This window comes from Myotis myotis, unplaced genomic scaffold, assembly GCF_014108235.1.
Source record: "Myotis myotis isolate mMyoMyo1 unplaced genomic scaffold, mMyoMyo1.p scaffold_m19_p_2, whole genome shotgun sequence".
NCBI lineage: Eukaryota > Metazoa > Chordata > Mammalia > Chiroptera > Vespertilionidae > Myotis > Myotis myotis.
In genome coordinates, this window is record NW_023416324.1 from 137,095,613 (window position 1) to 137,115,399 (window position 19,787).

The window sequence follows — 19,787 nt, forward strand, 5'->3', positions numbered from 1 at the left end:
CTCTCTCTCTCTCTCTCTCTCTCTGTCTCTCCCCATCCCTTCCACGCTCTCTCTGAAAATCAATGGAAAAATATCCTCAGGTGAGGATAAATAAATAAATAAAATAAGGAGAACAGGTGAAATTAATTTTAATACCACATTTTATTTAATCAAATACATCCAAAATGTTACTTACTAGTAAACATGTGATCTATAGAAAAAATTATTCATTAAATAGTTTACATTCCTTTTTCTTTGTACTGTCTTAAACTTCTGTGTTTTATATTTCTAGCATATCTCAATTGAGACTAGCCACATGTCAAGTATTCCATAGGCACATGTAGTTAGTGGCTACCATAATGAACACTATAGATCTTTGTAGGATGCTTCACATGTATTGTTTACTTAATAAAAACTTGATTCATGAAAAAGTAAAAATCCCAGGGCTCCTATAAGAATCTCACAGACACACCCATTTTAAAAGTATGATCAATGCAGGCTAACACGGGAGTCTCCACTTCCTCCTCCAGATAATGATTTTAGAGGGATCATTACCTCATTTGCTGCTGTCCATTAAGGCTCTGCTATCACACACACACACACACACACACACACACTAGTGACATTTGAAGTTCCCCAAATATGCTAAGCTCTCTAAGCATATGCTATGCTTTCTTAGTTCTGTATAGTTTTCCTGCTGCCTGGAACCTTTCCCTCTCTCAACTGATTAACACACATGACTCAGTTCAAGAAAAAAGGAAGGAAGAAAGAGATGGGGGGAAAGACTCAATCCAGCAGTCATCTCATTTCAGCCACGGAATCTCCCTGACCCACTATCCAAGTGAGAGGGTCCCCTTCTCTGTGTTTTCCAATGCACTGCTTCTCATGGACTTTTCATGCATGCCATCACAATACATCTCATCCTCACTGGCTTGTAAGCTTCTGGAAAGCAAGCACTACGTCTTTTATCGTTATATCCCCACTGCCCAGAATTTACTGAATGGGCTGTTAAATAAGTACATAAATGAATGGATGGATGGATGAGCATACTCATAGCCCTGTTTAAGCATAAGAAGCAATACCTGGTACCGCACAGTCCAAAGAGTTAAAAGGGAGCGAGAGTGCTCTTGCAATATCTGCACTCCACTCAGTTGTCAGAGCTATGATCACAATGACATGAGCAGGTAGTATCAGCAGAGTACCCCGTGGTTCCTGCAACCATTTCCTAAGAAGCAGTGTTCTAAGCTGTGCAGAAAAGGTAGCGAAGTTGGAACTTGCCCTCAGTTTAGCTCCCACCTCGTTAGTTGTGAAACACGTAGGAATGTGGTGGGTAGGAAGCATGCTCAACATCAGAATGTGGCCACAGAGCCAAGGAGCCCAGACACACTGATCTGGAGGGGACAGAGCACATGCAGTGTTGGTATCCATCTACCCCCGGAAGAACGGCAGACGGTGGTGACAGCACTGAAGGGACCACAGGAACTTAGTTTCCCTAACTCACAACACCCTGGGCAAGCGCGTTCACCCGATGGGGAATACCTTGAGACTTGTTTATAGATGGGACTCTTGGCTGCACCCTGAAATTGTGGTCTGTATTAGGTCTTAGGCCAGAGCTTCTAACCTCTGATGCAGCACACTGGAGTGCTTCTGGAGGTACAGGTGTGCCAGAAGAAAATAAAAATTCCCTCATCCAAAGAACAGCCAAATGAGTAGAAGGGGGGTGGAGGGGCCAAGGCCTGCGGAAGACAGACAGACACCCCTGGCCTAATGCCTAGGAATGAACGCTCTGCTGATTCACCTCTGGCCTATTGCCTCATATATCTACATAGTGTCATGTTCTATATATACTATGACATGAAAAATGTTGGAAAGCTACAACATGAGATGAATGAGCAGCACCTTTTAACAAAGATTTTGTCTTGATACAGCCAAGTGGGTAGAGGGTAATAGGTATGACGGTAACAAGGATCTGGCCCAACAGCCTCTCGAGACTGAGAGCTCTCAAACATTAAGTACAGCCCTTGGCTGGTGTGGCTCAGTTGGTTGGGCATCATCCCATGTACCAAAAAGGTTGCTTGATTCTTAGTCAGGGCACATGCCTGGTTTGTGGGCTCAATCCCTGGTAGGGGGCATGCAGGAGGCAGCTGATCAATGTTTCACTCTCGCATTGATGTTTCTCTCTCCCCCCTTCCCTACCTCTCTCTCTAAAAATCAATTTAAAAATCTTGGGGGAAAAAGAAATACACAATGAGCCCTAGCTGGTTTGGCTCAATGGATAGAGTGTCAGCCTGTGTACTGAAGGGTCCCGAGTTTGATTCCAGCCAAGGGAACATGCCCGGGTTGCGGGCTTGATCCCCCGTAGAGGGCGTGCAGGAGGTGGCCAATCAATGATATTCTCTCTCATCGTTAATGTTTGCCTCTCTCCCTCTCCCTTCCTCTGTGAAATCAATAAAAATATTTTTTTAAAAAAACACACACAATGAAACACAAGTACAGACCAAGGCCAGCCTATTTGTATATATTTCTGTAAATTCAGATAGAAGATAGTACACTTTAATGTTGTACCATTAAAAATAAGTAAAAATAATCCACAAGAGTAAGGCCCATGTCCTTCACAAAGGCACACTCCTGAAAAAAAAAAATCAAGGCAAGTGATACTTCATCCTCCAAACAGCCCATATTTCCTGATCCTGAGAAGCAGTCAGGGGCCAGAGTCAGCCCTACAGTCACTGCCTGGCATCTCCCCATGCCCCTTCCTGGCAGGGTCTGGCCCAAGGAGGAATTAGTCCCTAGAAATTAGAAACTCTCCTGGAATTTCTCATGCGTACCATCATTACAGCCTCATAGACAAGGTGGAAAGTGAAAGGAAGAGGCTGTGACTGTCAGTGAAGCTGGGCTCATTACCACCATGCCCAACATTTACTCTCTTGCCACTAATTCCACTGGCTTTTTAAGCATAGATCTGAACTCAGGGTTGGACAGAGGTGGGCAGGCACATAACCAGAGAACCATGTTGCTACCTGAGAGAGAACTAGAAGTATTAGGAAAGCATGGCTTCTATTAAACTTCCACTCATCTGGAAACAATAAAGTTTATTTAATAAACAAAAGCCAATACCTCTCCTGACATTACTAAGATGCTCAGAAATATACTTCACAGTCACAGCAAAGGGGCCCAGAGCTGTACTGGAGCCAGGGTGCAGAAAGAAGGCAGGAGCTAATGTGGCAAGGATGCTCTTGACCAAACAGGTGCAAGACTAGTTCCACCGGTCAGAGTGGCTCTGGCTGGCATCACTCTCATGTGATCTGAGTAGGCAGAAGACCAGATCCATTTGGCACAAGAGTGTGTGTGTATGTGCTGAGGTTAGCGTTGCATGACAAGAGCTCTACCAAGGAGAAGCTAACATTTGAGATGTAAATAAGCCTTGTCGGGGTGCAGCAGACACCAAAAAGGGGAAACTAAAGCTAATTCCCACCACACACAACCTCAGATAGAGATGCAGATGTCACCTGTACTTCATCTGTCCAACACTGCCAGTGGGTGGCTGATCAGGTGCCAGAGGAATTTAAGCTCTACTAAATCCCAAATTAAAAGTCACCCAAGGCCTTCACCGAGATACACTCTCTAAACTTTGCTCTCAGCTTCTAAAGGGTTCTTCAACATTTGGAGATGATTGGAAAATAAATATGTTCCTTTCCTAAAGCTAATAAAATGTTCACCACTCATCCGCCATGGGCCAAGGAAGAATTAGGGAGTCTCTTTGATGTGAATCCCACCCTGATACTGCCAAGTTTGCATCCAAGTCCCATGCTGGCAGTGACACCATGATGACCTCGACATTTTTGCCTCCCATTATTCTTCTGCTTCCTAGACCACGTCAGCAAAAGTGAGAAGCATTTCTTGGTGATGAAATACTCTGGTCCCATTGTCTTAGGGACAGGAAATGGTGAAAGCAGAGGCTGCTATTGTCCAAAGGCATGAAATTCAGTTGACAACCACCATGTGCTTGCTTCTCTATGTGATGCAGAGAAAAGACTAGCACCAGAAGGCCAGCCCCACAATGGCTCATATCAAGCTGCACAGATTTGACAATAACATATCTATCAACAGTTAAATCTAAAAACAAAATAAACAAACAAGCAGAGCAGAAACAGACTCAGAGATGCAGAGAATGTTATGTTGGTTGCCAAATGGGAAAGAGTTTGGGGGGGATGAGTGAAAAAGGTGAAGAGATTAAGAAGTACAAATTTGTTATTCCAGAATAGTCATGGGGGATACAGCATAGGGAATATATTCAATAATATTCTACAGTATCTATAATATTGTCAATAATAAAATAAATTTTTTTAAAAAATAATAATATAATAACTATATATGGTGTCAGGTGGGTGTGAGATTTATTGGGATGATCACTTAAGTTATGTAATGTCTAATAATGGGGGTGTACACCTGAAACTAGTATAATAATGTATGTCAACTATAATTAAAATTTTAAATGATAAAAATATCTCTCAGCAAACTAAGAATATAAGAGAACTTACTCAACTTTATAAAGAATATCTACAAAACTCTAAAGTTAACATCATACTTTTGTTGTTATTGTTGTTAATCCTTACCCGAGGATATTTTTTTACATTGATATTTTTAGAGAGCGTAGGGAGGAAGGGGGAGAGACACACACATATCAATTGGATGCCTCCTGCACATGCCCCAACCAGGGCTGGGTATCAAACCTGCAACTCAGGTATATATCCTTGATTGGGACTTGAACCCCCAGCCCTTCAGTGCACAGGCCAATGCTCTAACCACTGGACATATGGTTAATAAAGGAAACACTGTACCCACAAATTTGATAAAGATCCCGTGAACATTAAAGGAATAATAAAGGAAACAGGGCAACATCATACTTGATAGTGAGAAATTAGAAGCTTTCCTGCTAAGGTCAGACAAAGGCAAAGATATTCCCTCTCACCACTCTTTTTCAACATTGGACTTGAAGTCTTAACTAGTACAATAAGACAAGGAAGGGGGGGGGAGTAAATATTTGGTAAGAAATAAATAAAATATCTTTATTCATAGATGAAATAATCATCTGTGTAAAAAATCAACAAAAATACTCCGGAAGTATTAAGTGATTATAGCAAGATTTCATTATACATAGTTAGTGTGAAAAAGCCCATCATTTTCTTATATACCAGCAATGAACAAGTACAATTTGAAATTTAAAACACAATAGCATTTACATAAGCACCAAAAAATAATGAAGTACTTAGATAAAAAACCTAATAAAATATTCCAAGATCTACAGGAAAACTACAAAACACTGATGAAAGAAATCAAAGAACTAAATAAATGGAGAGATATACATGTTCATGGATAAGCCTTGTCGGGGTGCAGCAGACACCAAAAAGGGGAAACTAAAGCTAATTCCCACCACACACAACCTCAGATAGAGATGCAGATGTCACCTGTACTTCATCTGCATTGAGAAAGACTCAATATTGTCAAAATATCTTTTCTTCCCAACTTGATCTATAGATTCAATGCAATCCCAATCAAAATCCCAGCAAGATATTTTTGTAGATATCAACAAATTAATTCTAAAGTATATATGGAAGGGAAAAGACACAGAATAGCCAAGACAATATTGAAAGAAAAAAATCAGACGACTGGCACTACCCAACTTCAAGATTTACTATAAAGCTACAGTAATTAAGACAATGTGATACATAAACATAGAACAGATACATAGAACAGCAGAACAGAATAGAGGGTCCAGAAATACGCCCATATAAATATAGTCAACTCATCTTTGACAAAGGAGCAATGGCAATACAATGAAGAAAAGATAGTCTTTTCAACAAATGGTTTGGGAACAACTAGACATCCACTGGAAAAAAAAATTAATCTAAACACAAACTTTATATCCTTCACAAAAGTTAACTAAACATGTATCATAGACCTAAATGTGCAATGCAAAACTAGAAGACAATCTAGGTGACTTTTTTTTTTTTTTTTGAAAGGAAAAAAATGCAAAACTTTTTATTGTCAGATACATGATTTCTATGCAAAAAATCCTAAGTAATCCAAAAAAATCTATTAGAACTAATAAACAAGTTTTAAAAGGTGGCAAGAGTACAAAATCAATATATAAAATAAATTGTACTTCTATATAGAAGACAATCTAGGTGACTTTATAGATACAACAGCAAAGGCATAATCCATGCGAAAAATAATTGATAACTTGGATTTATTACAACTAAAAACTTTTGCTCTATAAAAGACCCTGTCATAAGAAATAGAAGACAATGGAGAAAATATTTGCAAAAGATATGTCTGATAAAGGACAGTTATCCAAAATATACAAAGAACTCTTAAAACTCAACAATAAGAAAACAGAAAGACATTGAAGTCACAAATACATAGAAAGATACTTCATGCTTATGGACTGAAAGAATTAATGTTATTAATATTTCCATACTATCCAAAGCAGTCTACAGATTCAATGCTATCCCTGTTGAACTTCCAATGGCATTTTTCACAGAAATAGAACAAATAATCCTAAAATTCATATGGAATCACACAAAAAATGAATAACCAAAGCAGACTTGAGAAAAAAGAACAAAGCTTTCTTTTTAGAAATGATGCCTTCTTATAGGCATCATACTCACTAATTTCAAACTATTTTACAAAGCTATAGTAATCAAAAGAGTATGGTATTAGCATAAAAATAGACATATAGGTCAATGAAACAAAATAGAAAGCCCAGAAATAAACCCACACCTATATGGTCAATTAATATATGACAAATCAAACAAAAACATACAATGAGTGGGGTAAAGATAGTCTATTTAAGAAATGGTATTGGGAAAATTAGGCAGATACCTGCAAAAGAATGAAACTGAACCAGTATTTTACACCATACACAAAAAAATCAACTCCAAATGGATTAAAGATGTGACCATAAAACCTGAAACCATATAATTCCTAAAAGAAAAAATCAGTAGTAAGCTCCTTGACATCTTGGCAATGATTTTTTTAAAATTTGACACCAAAAGCATAAGCAACAAAATCAGAAATAAACAAGGGGACAACATCAAACTAAAAAGCCAAGGAAACCATCAACAAACATTTTAACACGGCCCTAAAGGAAAACCCAAAAGTCATATTCTGTGCTCCCAAACAAGTCTTGCTTTCATGAGCCAAAAGTAGTGAGGCCCCAGTGAACCAACAAGAGGGAGGTAAGGAGGCAGCAGGCACTTCTCGGTAATAACAAGCGGCACTGTCTGGGAATCGTGTTCAGTTCACTGCAGGGGAGCTCTCTTTATACCTTAATGGAAGCCAACTATGTCCAAACCAGCTGAGCCATGCTCTGGCTCCAGCCCAGCAAAGAGCCTCCCTGAAATACCTGCCAAATTCCACAGTCACTTGTGAGATGTAGGTCATCCTGTACAGGACTGTAGATGCTTCCTCAGATGCCCTGATTTGTTTCTTGTTGCACCATCATGTTGTTCACTCTGTTGCTCTCCTCTGAAATCTCTCCAGTATATTCCAATTTCCCGAGTTTTATTTGCCCTCCTCTGCAATAAGACATGTTCTAAGACACAGTTATTCTTCGGGCCTTGCTTACAGGAGACAAAAAGAAGCTTCAATTTTCCCCCAAGGAACATCCCCCAAGTGCATCCCCCTGGAAGGGCCTGTCTCCCAAGCCGAGGCAATGAACACACCTGTGCCTGGGAGCTCACACCCTCAGGGCCAGGCATGTGGTCACATTTTCACCACCAGATGGGAAGGGAAGTTATAACGGGCTCTGTACCCCAACAGAGGCTGGAGACAAACCTATCTGGGGGACCATCCCATCTTGTTTGCATGTCAGCCCATTCAACATATTTTAAAGTTGCCTACAAAGATTAACAGAGCTGACAACATAAAATAAAGAGGAATGAGAACAATGGAAAGTTGAGGAGCTAGGATCTTCTGAGTTGGGAGTGGGGAAAGATGGACAGCAATTTAATGATCTCTAACTTCATCCTTCCTCTCATTCTTTCCCTCCTTTACTGGTTCTCTGTGATTCCAGCTCTCTTATTAAAGAAACCAAAGATCCCCACATTGCTGAATTTGATGGCCAATCTGATCCTCATCTTACCAAAACCACTAGCACCATTTCACAGAACTGATCACTGTCTCCTCCCTGGAAAATACACGCCCGCCCCTGGTTTTTCCTCTCACTGGCTCTTCCTTTTTTCTCTGATGACTTCTAATCTCTCAGTTTCTTAAAATTGGAATGCCCTAGAGTTCAGTTTTTAGCACCGTTTTCTATCTACCCTCCCCACTGGGAGATCCCATTTTGTTTCATGGTGTTAAATACTATGCCACATGCTCACTACTCCCAAAATTTAATCGTTAGCCCAAACTTCTCCCCTACACTCTAGACTCCTATATCCAACTGCCCGCTTAGCATCTCCACTCAGATAGCTAACATCTCAAATTCAAAACTGTCCAAAACAGAATTCCTGACATCCTAGGCTAGATATGCTCTACCCGCAGTTTTCCCCCATTTAATGACAACATCCTCCCCGTTATTCACATTAAAAATTTTAGAGTTGTCCTGACTCCTCTCTTTCTCTCACTTCCCACATCCAATCCATCAGAAATCTTACTGGCTCTACCTCTGAAACATGCCCAGGGTCTGATCCCTTCTCACCAACCCCTACCCCACACCCACCACCACTTTGGTACAAGCCTGCATTATTACAATGGTCTCCTAACTAGACTCCCTGTTTCTGCCTTTGCCCCTTTCAGACTATTCTCAGTACAGGAGCTAGTGTTAACCTGTTGAAATGTGTCAGAACAAAGTTCTCAGACGGGTCTACATGGCCCTACATGATGTAGCCCCTGGCATGTGCCCAGCCTTTCTTCCTCATCCTCTCCTCTCAACACTCCCTACCAGCCACTTTGCCCTCCCTGCTTTTTCTTGAACATACCAGGTTCCCTTCCACCTTTGGGCCTTTGTACTCCGTTGAAATTCACTTCCCCCTTACATCCTCTACCAGTGGTTCTCAACCTTCCTAATGCCGCGACCCTTTAATACAGTTCCTCATGTTGTGGTGACCCCCAGCCATAAAATTATTTTCGTTGCTACTTCAAAACTGTAATTTTGCTACTGTTATGAATCGTAATGTAAATATCTGATATGCTATATGTGTTTTCTGATGGTCGCGACCCACAGTTTGAGAACCGCTGCAAGCCCTTGCTCAAATATTTTCTCAATGAGGCCTTTTCTGATCACCCTATTTAAACTGCAAACTGCCTCAACACCCCCCCTTTTCTGCTTTATTTCCCCCACAATACATCCCTTTCTAATACACTATATAATTACTGACTTATTTTGTTAATTGTATCCCCCCGCCCCCCCTCATTAGAATGAAAGTTCTATGAGTGCAGGGGTTTTTTTTGTTTTTCCTGTTTTTTTGTACTGCTTAATCTCTGGCTTTTAAAACTGCCTGGCATATAGTAAATGGTTCAGTACCTAAGTGCTGGAGAGAGGGAGGGAGGGAGGGAGGGAGAGGAAAGAATGAATGGCAAAACTTATGCTTCAACTGCCAGATTCCTAAAGGTCCCAGAGGAGGAAAAGGTCACAAATCAAGTGAAGTAGAATTCAGCATTAAAGTTCCCACATCTACTCTGCCTATTTAACTGCAATGCTAGATCCTAGTATAAAATTAAATGTCCACAGAATCATTAGAATTAGGCTAGTCTTAGCTGTGCCTCAATCAAATAAGCAGGCTGGGGACACTCATGATTATAGGAGTCGAGAATGGCAGGCCATGACTCCAATGGTAGGGAAAGGGACTAGAGGAAGAGTTGACTAAAGGTAGCCAACTGTCATTGAGTTTTGTCATCTGACAAGCACTGAACTATGCTCTTTGCTAACATTATCTCATTTAATCCTTGTTACCACTATTTCACAAATTAAAACACTGAAATTCAGAGAGATTATGTTATTTGCACAATCACAAACACACAGTAGAGTCAGGATTCAAAATAGGTCTGTATGAATAAAACAATTCTTGCTCTTTCCACACTAAAAGTTACTCTAGAAATGATGAACTAACCTTGGACTCCCTTCCTAGTCATTCTTCAGTCTTGGTTTCAGTAGATCAAGAACCTAATTGAGGCAGAAGGGATAAGAAAAGAAAGGAAACTAAAACTGGGCCTTTGATTTTTAGTTAATGCTGAAAATTACCCAACAGAATAAAAAAGTCAAAAGGCTGAAAGCCGACACCTTTCAGTCAGTTTTACTACATACACACAACCATATGCACACCAAAAGCAGCCAATAGGTAAAAACAATATTAAAACTTACCACACTTTTACCTTCACAGAAACCTATCATGGGTCATAAGTCCCAAAGACGTGCTGCTTGGTGGCTGACAATCTTGGCAGATGCAGCTTAATGCTCAAGAAAGACAAGCATATTGCACCAGCATCAGCCTGCAACAGCCCCGGAGAAATCTCTTTTCTTCCTCCCACTCACATGTTTCTTCCTGCCAATGGCCTCCACCTCCACCCAACTTACAGAAACCTGGCCCACAACAACCCTGCAATTAATGTCATGAGACATGTACATCTGATTGTCTCACTTGGGATGCTTACCAGACAGAAGACACCGTCCTTTGCAATCAGGGAGGGACTACTGAGTCCCTGTCCACAAGTGTTTCTCTAGCACCTACAAAGTACTCACACTCCTTTATTCCCCCTCTCACCAAGTCTACCTCCTGATTAGTAATTTCTAAAAATTGTTCCACAAACCAACTTAGGTGCCCCGTGTGCAAGAGGAGTAAAATTAGGAGGTTCCCACAGGGAATGGGCCCACCAATGACTTTTCTCCTCTTGCCTGGGCCAACCTACCAAGTCAACCAGATCCCACCCACTCGCACCCAAGGCGAATGGGTAAATGCTCCGGTCTGCACCCCTCACTTGAGCTGCACCTATAAGACTAAGAAAGCTCAGGGATAAATATTCTCCATCAACACTGTTGGTTTCGGCATTTGGACTCATCAGCTAATAAGAATATTGCTTAGTTCTTGCTTAAAAAATAAGACCTACTGGAGTGTGTATGGTGTGCACCTCTGGAATGAGAGGTTGTGCTATCTGGGTGCCAGAAAACAAAGCAAACCAAGGAGATTTAGCAAATGCTTCTCCCACAGGACAGAAGTACCACATGTTGACAAGACCCCAATTCCCTTTTAATTATAGGAAATTGTTCTAGGAGGGGAAGAGAGGCCTCTGAAAGCCTCTCATTAAAAATGTTTAAACATTAAATCAATTAAGACAAGAACCTGGGCAGCAGTTTCATTAGGTGTTCATCTGGATACATAAACTTGGAGGAAGGTGGTGAAACAGACCCTAAATTTTATTTTCTCATTCTTGTTACACTTGAGGGATCCCAAAAGAGTGGAGGCAGAACCAGCCACATGATCTGTAGAGCCCAGAGCAAAATTAAAATGTGGGGAACTTAGTTTATAAATTGTTGAGAATTTCAAACATCAGAGCATTAAACCAAGCATGGGCCCTTTCAAAACTGGGCTCTGTGCAACTGTACAGGTTGCAGACCCACAAGCCTGGCCCTGCAGATAGGGAATGTGTCCCCTGCGTAGTTGACAGACACCTGGAGGGAAACTATGTGAAATGACATGCTCTCTCATTCATCCTGGGTAGCATGCCCTGAAAAGCTGTGACTCTATGAAGGGTCACTCCATGCTGGTATCACTTGGGGAGAAGAGTAATTTCTCTCTTCTGATATAATCCTGAACTGAACTTCCATGAACATGCCTGTTCCCCCAGGAGATTCAAAACCTTTCTGCCCCTGTAATTAGTATGTATGTATGTATGTATGTATGTATGTATGTATTAGTATGTGTGTATGTATTTACTAGTATTTAAGATTGACAAAAATTAGCCTAACCAACTGAATTAATCTAGAAAGATAAATCTTGCAGGGGTAGATCCAGTAAGAAATCTGAGTGCTGCCTTAGCTGGTTTAGCTCAGTGGATAGAGCATCGGCCTGCAGCCTGAAGGGTCCCGGGTTCGATTCCAGTCAAGGGCACATACCCAGGTGGCAGGCTTGATCCCCAGTTGGGGGTGTGTAGGAGGCAGCTGATCAATGATTTGCTCTCATCATTGATGTTTCTCTCTCTCTCTCCCTTCCTCTCTGAAATCAATAAAAATATTTTCTTTTAAAATCTGAGTGCTTGGTGGCAGAAATTGTTCTATAATTTTGGTTAGAGAAGAGATTTCTCTACCCTATCAAGTTGGAAGAGACTTCTTTGGTCATCAACTTAGTAATGGATGGATTATTTAAGAACTAGTTACAAAAAATGTAAGACTCAACCCTATGGCTAAGGGGAGTAAATCAGTCTTCAAGCAGGCTTCCAACAAAATGTTTTGAGAAGACTGGCTCAGCCACTTCTTCCCCTCCCCTTTCTTCTTCCTCTTCTTTTGTTTTTTATTGATTGATTTGAGAGAGAGAGATTTGTTGTTCCACTTATTTACCCATTCATTGGTTGCTTCTTGCTTGTGCCCTGATTGGGCATTGAACCCGCAACCTTGGCATATTGGGACAACGCTCCAACCAACAGAGCTACCCAGCTAGGGTGTCCCTTTCTATTCTTAACTGGCCTTTCACCTTTGTGCTGTTCAGGGTCTCAGTGGAATAACCAGTAGTCTCTACCCTTTCCAGCCACCACTACCTCCCATCAAAATCCACTTATCCTATGAACCAGACGGTTCCTCTAACAAATTAATTTTAGAAATGTAGGTTAATGATGACCAATAGAGAAGCTCATTTAAACCACAGACTCTTTCCTCAAAGGGTGCCACGTAAACAACTGCTTTCTCCAATTACTAGTATGATAGCACTTTCCATAAGAATAAAATGCTCAGCTAATGTACACTAACTGGCTCATCATTTCTCCAACTGGACTTAAACCACAGAAAAATTACTTGTTCACTTTTATTGCTTCTTTTATTCAATGTGGACTCCAGTTAATTGTTTCTCAAATTATACCCAGAGGAAAAAGCAAACAGATGAACTTTGGTTTGGGGATAACGGAGGAGAAGATATTTCTATATATCATTTGTTAACTATTTGAAAAACAAGGCAACAGTTCCAAAATGAACTTGCTCACACTAAGCCCCATGTCACCAAACTGAGACTTAATTACAGTTTTGTCTCTTCCAGAAACAGAATCTTAAACCAGTTAATCAGGAATTGCCTGGTCAGCACTAGTTAGGTCATCGGCCTGATAGACCCCTTCCATTCCATAAAGAAAAGTATTTTATAATAAGACCCCTTCCATCCCATAAAGAAAAGTATTTTATAATAACCAACCATATTCTTGTCTAGTATAATAACTCCCTTTTCTCATTCTCTTCTGCCTATAAAAGTATTTCATTTTGTAAAGCTCCTCACAACTCCTTTCTATCTGCTAGATTGGAAGCCGCTCAATTTGAATAAAAATTTGCTCAAACTGTTCAAAATTTTAATATGCCTCAGTTTATCTTTTCCCCCCTCACCTGAGAATATGCTTTTTATCGATTTTTTTTTATTTTATTTTTTTTAGAGAGAGCATGTAAGGGAGAATGAGAGGGAGATTGAGAGAAAACATCAATGTGAGAGAGAAACATGGATCGCTGCCTCCTGTACGGGCCCCGACGGAATCGAACACACAGCCCAGTCACGTACCTGGAATCAAACCCGCCACCTTTTGGCGTATGGGGACACTCCAACTGAGCCACACTGGCCAGGGCAATATGCCTCCGTTTACCTTTTAGCATAGCTAAAACATGGAGAGGTAAAGTAATGATATGCCAAACAAGGAGGGGACAATGGTACACTTTGAGCCTGAAACTTTTCTGAGAATTTGCTTTCCAGGCCTTGCCAAGTTCCCAATTAATAATATTCTATCCCCAATTTAACAATATGCCTGATGATTCAGCACCTCCTGCGATTGATAATGCACTAAAAGGAAAATTCAGAGGCTTACACTGAGCTCAGTGTGGGAGTGATGCTGTCTTCCATAAAATGTAGGCCCGTGTGTCTGAGGGTAGGAGTGGTGCTTTTTCAGTGATAGCCCCAACCTTTTGTTTTCACAAGAACTAATTTCCTGCCAGTGTGAGGATACCTCAAAATCAAAACATCCCCTCCACTGACTCTTTCCATTCCTAACTTTTTCAAAACGTACAAAAACTGGGTTAATTTTTCCATGGGAGAAAGAACACTAGAGTAGTACATAAATTCTACTTCCAACCCAAAAATGAGACCCACAGAAAAGAGGGGGAGGGGAGAGCGAATCATAGCCTCTTCTGAAGCTGTGCACTTTCTGTGTGGATGAGGTCCCAGAGAAAGTAGGAAGGGCAGAAGGGCAATCCTGGGCTTCGGGGGGAAGTGGAATGAAAGGAAAGAACAGAGACAAAAGTGGGGAAATGGAAATGACACTGAAACTGAGACGAAGTGAAAGGCTGGACCCCTTCCAATTTCACATAGTCAAGCTGATTCTCTTCTTGCAGAAAAAATCAACTCCCATTAGAGAACCAATCAGAATGTGACCACTTATCAGGGTGCATCCACTCACCCCACCCTCTCTCACTCGTCACCACCATAAAGCATAAATAACTTTAAATACCACAAAGGCAAAAACAGAAACACCTATCACAGTTAACAAGACAATTAGATTATATCAAGTGATCTGTGTATTTCTCTCCAGAAACCATCATCTTTGTCTTGATTGCATCTTCCTGGTAGGCTGATGGGCCCTGATCTGTGGGGAGTACAGAAGGCAGTCCTGAGCTCGTCAGATAGAGGCAGAAAGCTCTCACCCAAGCTTTCCTGGTCTCTCGGGTGTCTGTCTGTCTGTCTGTTTCCCTCTATCTCTCTCTCTTTTCATTGGAAAACACCAGAGAGGAATAGAACCTCCTCCAATCAATGCTAATTTGAAGGAAATTAAAGTGTAATCTTAACTTCATCTACCATCTAGTCTTGCTGTTTATTGTTATTATTACTAGAGGCCCGGTGCACAAAAATTTGTGCACTCGGGGGGGAGGGGGGTCCCTCAGCCCCACTTGTGCCCTCTCGCAGTCTGGGACCCCTCGGGAGATAACGACCTGCTGGCTTAGGCCTGCTCCCAGGTGGCAGAGGGCAGGCCCAATCCCTAGGTGCAGCCCCTGGTCAGGCTCAGAGCAGGGCCGATAGGGGAGTTGGGGCGCCGCCCCCAGTCATGCACAGAGCAGGGCGGATCGGGAGGTTGTGATGCCACCCTCAGTCACGCTCAAGGTAGGGCCGATTAGGGGGTTGGGGCACTGCCCTCTGTCACACTCAAGGCAGGATTGATGGGGAGGTTGCGGCGCCACTGCCTGTCACGAACAGAGCAGGGCCAATCAGGGGGTGGGGGCGCTGCCCCCTATCATGTGCAGAGCAGGGCCCATCAGGGGGGTTGGGGCTCCGTACCCTGTCACGCACAGAGCAGGGTTGATCGGGGGGTTGGGGAGCTCCCACCTGTCACTCAAGAGCAGGGCGGATCAGGGGATTGGGGCGCCGCCACTGTCACACTCAGGGCAGGGCAGATGGGGAGCTTATGGCTCTACCCCATCACACACAGAGCAGGGCCCTTGGGGGGGGGGGGGAGTTGGGGCGCCGCACCCTGTCACACAAGGAGCAGGGCTGATCAGGGGGTTGGGGAGCTCCCCCCTATCAGGCACAGAGCAGGGCTGATCAGGGGGTTGGGGCGCCTTCCCCTGTCAGGAACAGAGCAGGGCCGATAGGGAGGTTGTGGCCCCGCCCCCTGTCACACACAGAGCCGCAGGGCAATGAGGGGTTTTGGGTGCTGCCCCCTGTCACGCTGATCCCGGTGCCGGGAGGCCTCTCAGCTCCGCTGATCCCGGTGCTGGGAGGCATATTACCATTTTACTATATAGGATAGAGGCCTGGTGCACAGATGGGGACCGGCTGGTTTGCCCTGAAGGGTGTCCTGGATCAGGGTGGGGGTCCCCACTGGGGTGCCTGGCCAGCCTGGGTGAGGGGATGATGGCTGTTTGCAGCTGGTCACACACCCTTCAGGGTGGGGGTCCCCACTGGGGTGCCTGGCCAGTCTGGGTGAGGGGCTGAGGGCTGTTTTCAGACTGGTGGGTGACTGAAGCTCCCAACCGCTCCTTTTTTTCTTTTTCTTTTTTATTCTGGGCCAGCTTTAGCTCTGGCTCCAGCTCTGAGGCCTCTGCTGCTGAAAGCAGGTATCTGGTTTGTTTGGGTTCTATAATCGAAACACTGTATCAACTCCAGCTCTGAGATCCTGGCTGGCTGAAAGCAGGTTTCTGGGGTTTTGGTTAGCTTCTATATTTGTAACAATGTTTCAAACTGCAAGCTCAGAGGCCAGCAAGGCAGGTGGGGAATGTTGGAGTCCTCCATCACTGAAGCAAACAAGCGTCATGTTAGCTTCAAGCTGCCTGGCTGCCGGTCACCATCTTGGCTGGCAGTTAATTTGCATATTGCCCTGATTAGCCAATGGGAAGGGTAGCGGAGGTATGGCTAATTACCATGTTTCTCTTTTATTAGATAGGATTATTATTATTATTATTATTATTATTATTATTATTATTATTACTATTAAATACTGCAAGTGAATCTGCCGTAGGAAACACCCTGGTGACTATGAGAATACTGACCAGCATCCATTTCTTTTTTTTTTAATTTATATTTTATTGTTTTTTTTTACAGAGAGTAAGGGAGAGGAACAGAGAGTTAGAAACATTGATGAGAGAGAAACATGGATCAGCTGCCTCCTGCAAACCCCCCACTGGAGATGTGCCTGCAACCAAGGTACATGCCCTTGACCAGAATCGAACCTGGGACCCTTCATTTCGCAGGCCAACGCTCTATCCCCTGAGCCAAACCAGTCAGGGCAGCATCCATTTCTATATTCCAGGTATTGTTACCCAATCCACAGTATGATTATCATTGGGAATAAAAGCAAAGTTTTTCAAGAGGTCTGATCAAAAGCCTCCTTTCCAGGTGAAAATAAATGATTTTAAGGCCCCTCTTTTAAAAGACAAACTGACTTCCAATTTCCCAAAGACTGATCCTTTAGTCCCAGTGCCCCAAAGAAAGTAAAATCTCTGCCAAATGATAGTAATGATATCTAACTCTTATCTTCAAGTAGGCGCTTCCCTAAGAACTGTTCTGGGCTATAACATTTCCAGAAACAGATAGTTTTCCAGCATCCAAGAGATGTATACGTTACACAAAGAAAAGCCATATATTTGCACAGGCAGAGTGAGAAGGAATGTCAAAATGCTTAGCACTAGCCAGACTGAAGAAAACTTGTATTCTAGCAGCAAAACATCTAGAGATATTCAGAAGACAGGGTGTCAGACTGGACTTCAGGGTGGTGATGCTGCAGAGAAACATGCGTGGTGACCAAATTAAAACCTGTCCCATCCTCAGAATGACATTAGACGGCCTCGACTCAAAGCTTGGAGCTCAGTTATGGACCTCGAGTGCTCTAAGCCTATGTATGACCCCAGAGCACCCCTCCCTGGCCCAGCCTTGAACCTCTGGTAGTGAAATCAAGCTCTGACTCTTCCACCTGCGTCTTTCTGACTTGCTTCCTTGAATGTTCCAGTTGGGTTTCAAAGGCTTAGCGCACCCCCCCTTACACCTGTCAGCAGATCTTGGCCTCCTTGGTTTAAGCCTACTGCTCTCTAAGGCCTTTGATTCTGAGTCATCTATTGGCTTCAGAATATTAGACCTAAAGTAACCACAAAGGCTGGCCTGAAATTAAAACTTTAAATAAAAGCAGTCATGGTGGATAGTCATGTCCTAGGCTGGTATTTTCCCTGAGGAGGTCAATTTTTACCTAAACTGAGCCTATTGTCTTTTTGTATTTACAATAACATACCCTTGAAATGTCTGGGTAACTTGTAACTTCCCTTTTCTGGACCCCTGGGGGCACAACCTAATGTGCCTGGGCACCAGGACAGATACCACAAATTCCTTCACTGTTATCATGTTCATTGTTGACTGTTGGCTACCCTGCATGTGTCTATCATTTTATTTTTTATTCAATCCCAGAGGTCCCCCCCCCCGCCCCCGCATCCCCAGGCTTTGCCTTCTCCCACCTCTCTAATCTATCACCAATGGATTTCATGTAACTCACCTACGTCCCCTCCTTTGATTACACTGTATAAAAATAAATGGAAACCCGCCATTCTCTGGAGCATTATCCCAATCCATTGAGATACTGCTTCCTGGCAATTGTCGATAGTTTGGCTCAAATAAGCTCACAAAAATTCTTAATAGGTTTGAATGTTTTTACATTAACACCTTCTTCCACAGTCCATCCTCCCGTTCAAGTCTTAGAAAGTTCATTTTCTGAAAATATCACAAGAGCTTCACTCCCGCTTGTGTCTGGGAAGTCTGGCCCTTGAACTCCTTCGGCATCAATGGTTCTACCCAATACCACATGAATTGTGAGTTTTCCAGTCTGGTTGGACAGAACAGACAATATTCTGGGCCCTCTGTGAGTGGAAGGCATTGTTTTCCACTCCTTTCCCGCTTCCTCCCTCCTTGAGCCTCCCTATCTCACCCCACAGTCTCCCCTCACCCCACTCCCCAACTTCCCAGTAGCCTCCTCACACACATGTGCTGACCAGTACTTTGCTGATTACTTACGAGAACGTTCTGCAGACCTGTGGGCCCCTCTCCCCACACCGCTCTCTCATTGCTGGTACTCTGTTCTATGAACTCGAGCACCCTTGGTTTTCCTTGGCTCTTAGCACCATGTCCTCAACTCAGGCATTCTGAGTTCCACCTGAGCTGCCCTTTCTAGGTCTCAACCTGAAAACACTCTCCACTCAGTAAACTGGAGTATTCCTAGAGCTCACCTCTTTTGTTTCCGGTATCTTAGAGATCATTGCTCTTCATTGCCTGCAGGCCAATGTTTCAAAAATCATTGTTTCATATATTTTATCTGATATTTTTTTATTTCAGGCAAAAGGTAACTCCAGCCCTGTTACTCCATCTTGGGCACACACAAAGCTTCTTTAAAATTCCATCAACTTTGCACCCAATACCAATATTGAAAGGACTTTAGAGATAGGAGAGGCAGTTTTAGGGAAGGGGTGTCCATGGGAGAGGAATGCATATGTGATGGGCAGAGACAGCTCCAAGTTGCCAGATGGTTTATAAGAATGTTACAAGATAAGGGAAAGAAGAAGAGGGGGGCACTTGGTGAGCTTTGAAACTGATACCACACAGGGAAAAGGGGGAAAGTGGCCAACTGGGAAAAGCACGGGGGACATAAAATGAGGAAGGGTCCAATTGGAAAGTAACATGTACAGACAAAGAAGCCACCAGCATTTATAAACCTGTAGACAAAGAGACTCACTGGACTAGGTTTTTCCCATTTAGAGAGAGAGAACAGGTTTTTCCCATTTGGGGGACTCCTCCCCAGGGGGAGTTTGTATATGCTTCCAATAAACTTCCACACATTTGCTTAAAATCTTTTAGTCCGTGAATTTTATTCTTCAAACTTCATAGGACAGGAACCTGTGAGGAGAGTCTGAGCTTGCCATTCAGAGTATCAATATTATTACTACACAGAAAAGATACTTCTTTAACCTGGGTTTTTCAAAGTAAAGGTCTTGAACCACCTATCTCAGAATCATCTGGATGCTTACCAAAAATGCACAGTCCTACATCACAACAAATCTACTGAATATAAATTTCTTGCCACTAATATTTGAGAATCGTTGC

At 42.8% G+C, this 19,787-nt stretch overlaps 1 protein-coding gene across 2 annotated transcripts in view; it reads right to left on the minus strand.

Annotated features, from left to right (window-relative positions):
- TMEM45A (transmembrane protein 45A) overlaps nt 1-19,787 on the minus strand; it is a 99,964-nt gene that overhangs the window by 66,863 nt on the left and 13,314 nt on the right. Inside the window, exon 1 of one of the 2 annotated variants that reach the window (XM_036348320.1) lies at nt 10,346-10,497. The exons of the other annotated variant lie outside the window; for it this stretch is intronic. The gene's annotated coding sequence lies outside the window, so the exon portion shown is untranslated. Of the gene's footprint in view, nt 1-10,345; nt 10,498-19,787 lie in introns of those variants that run through there. 2 annotated transcript variants of the gene reach the window in all.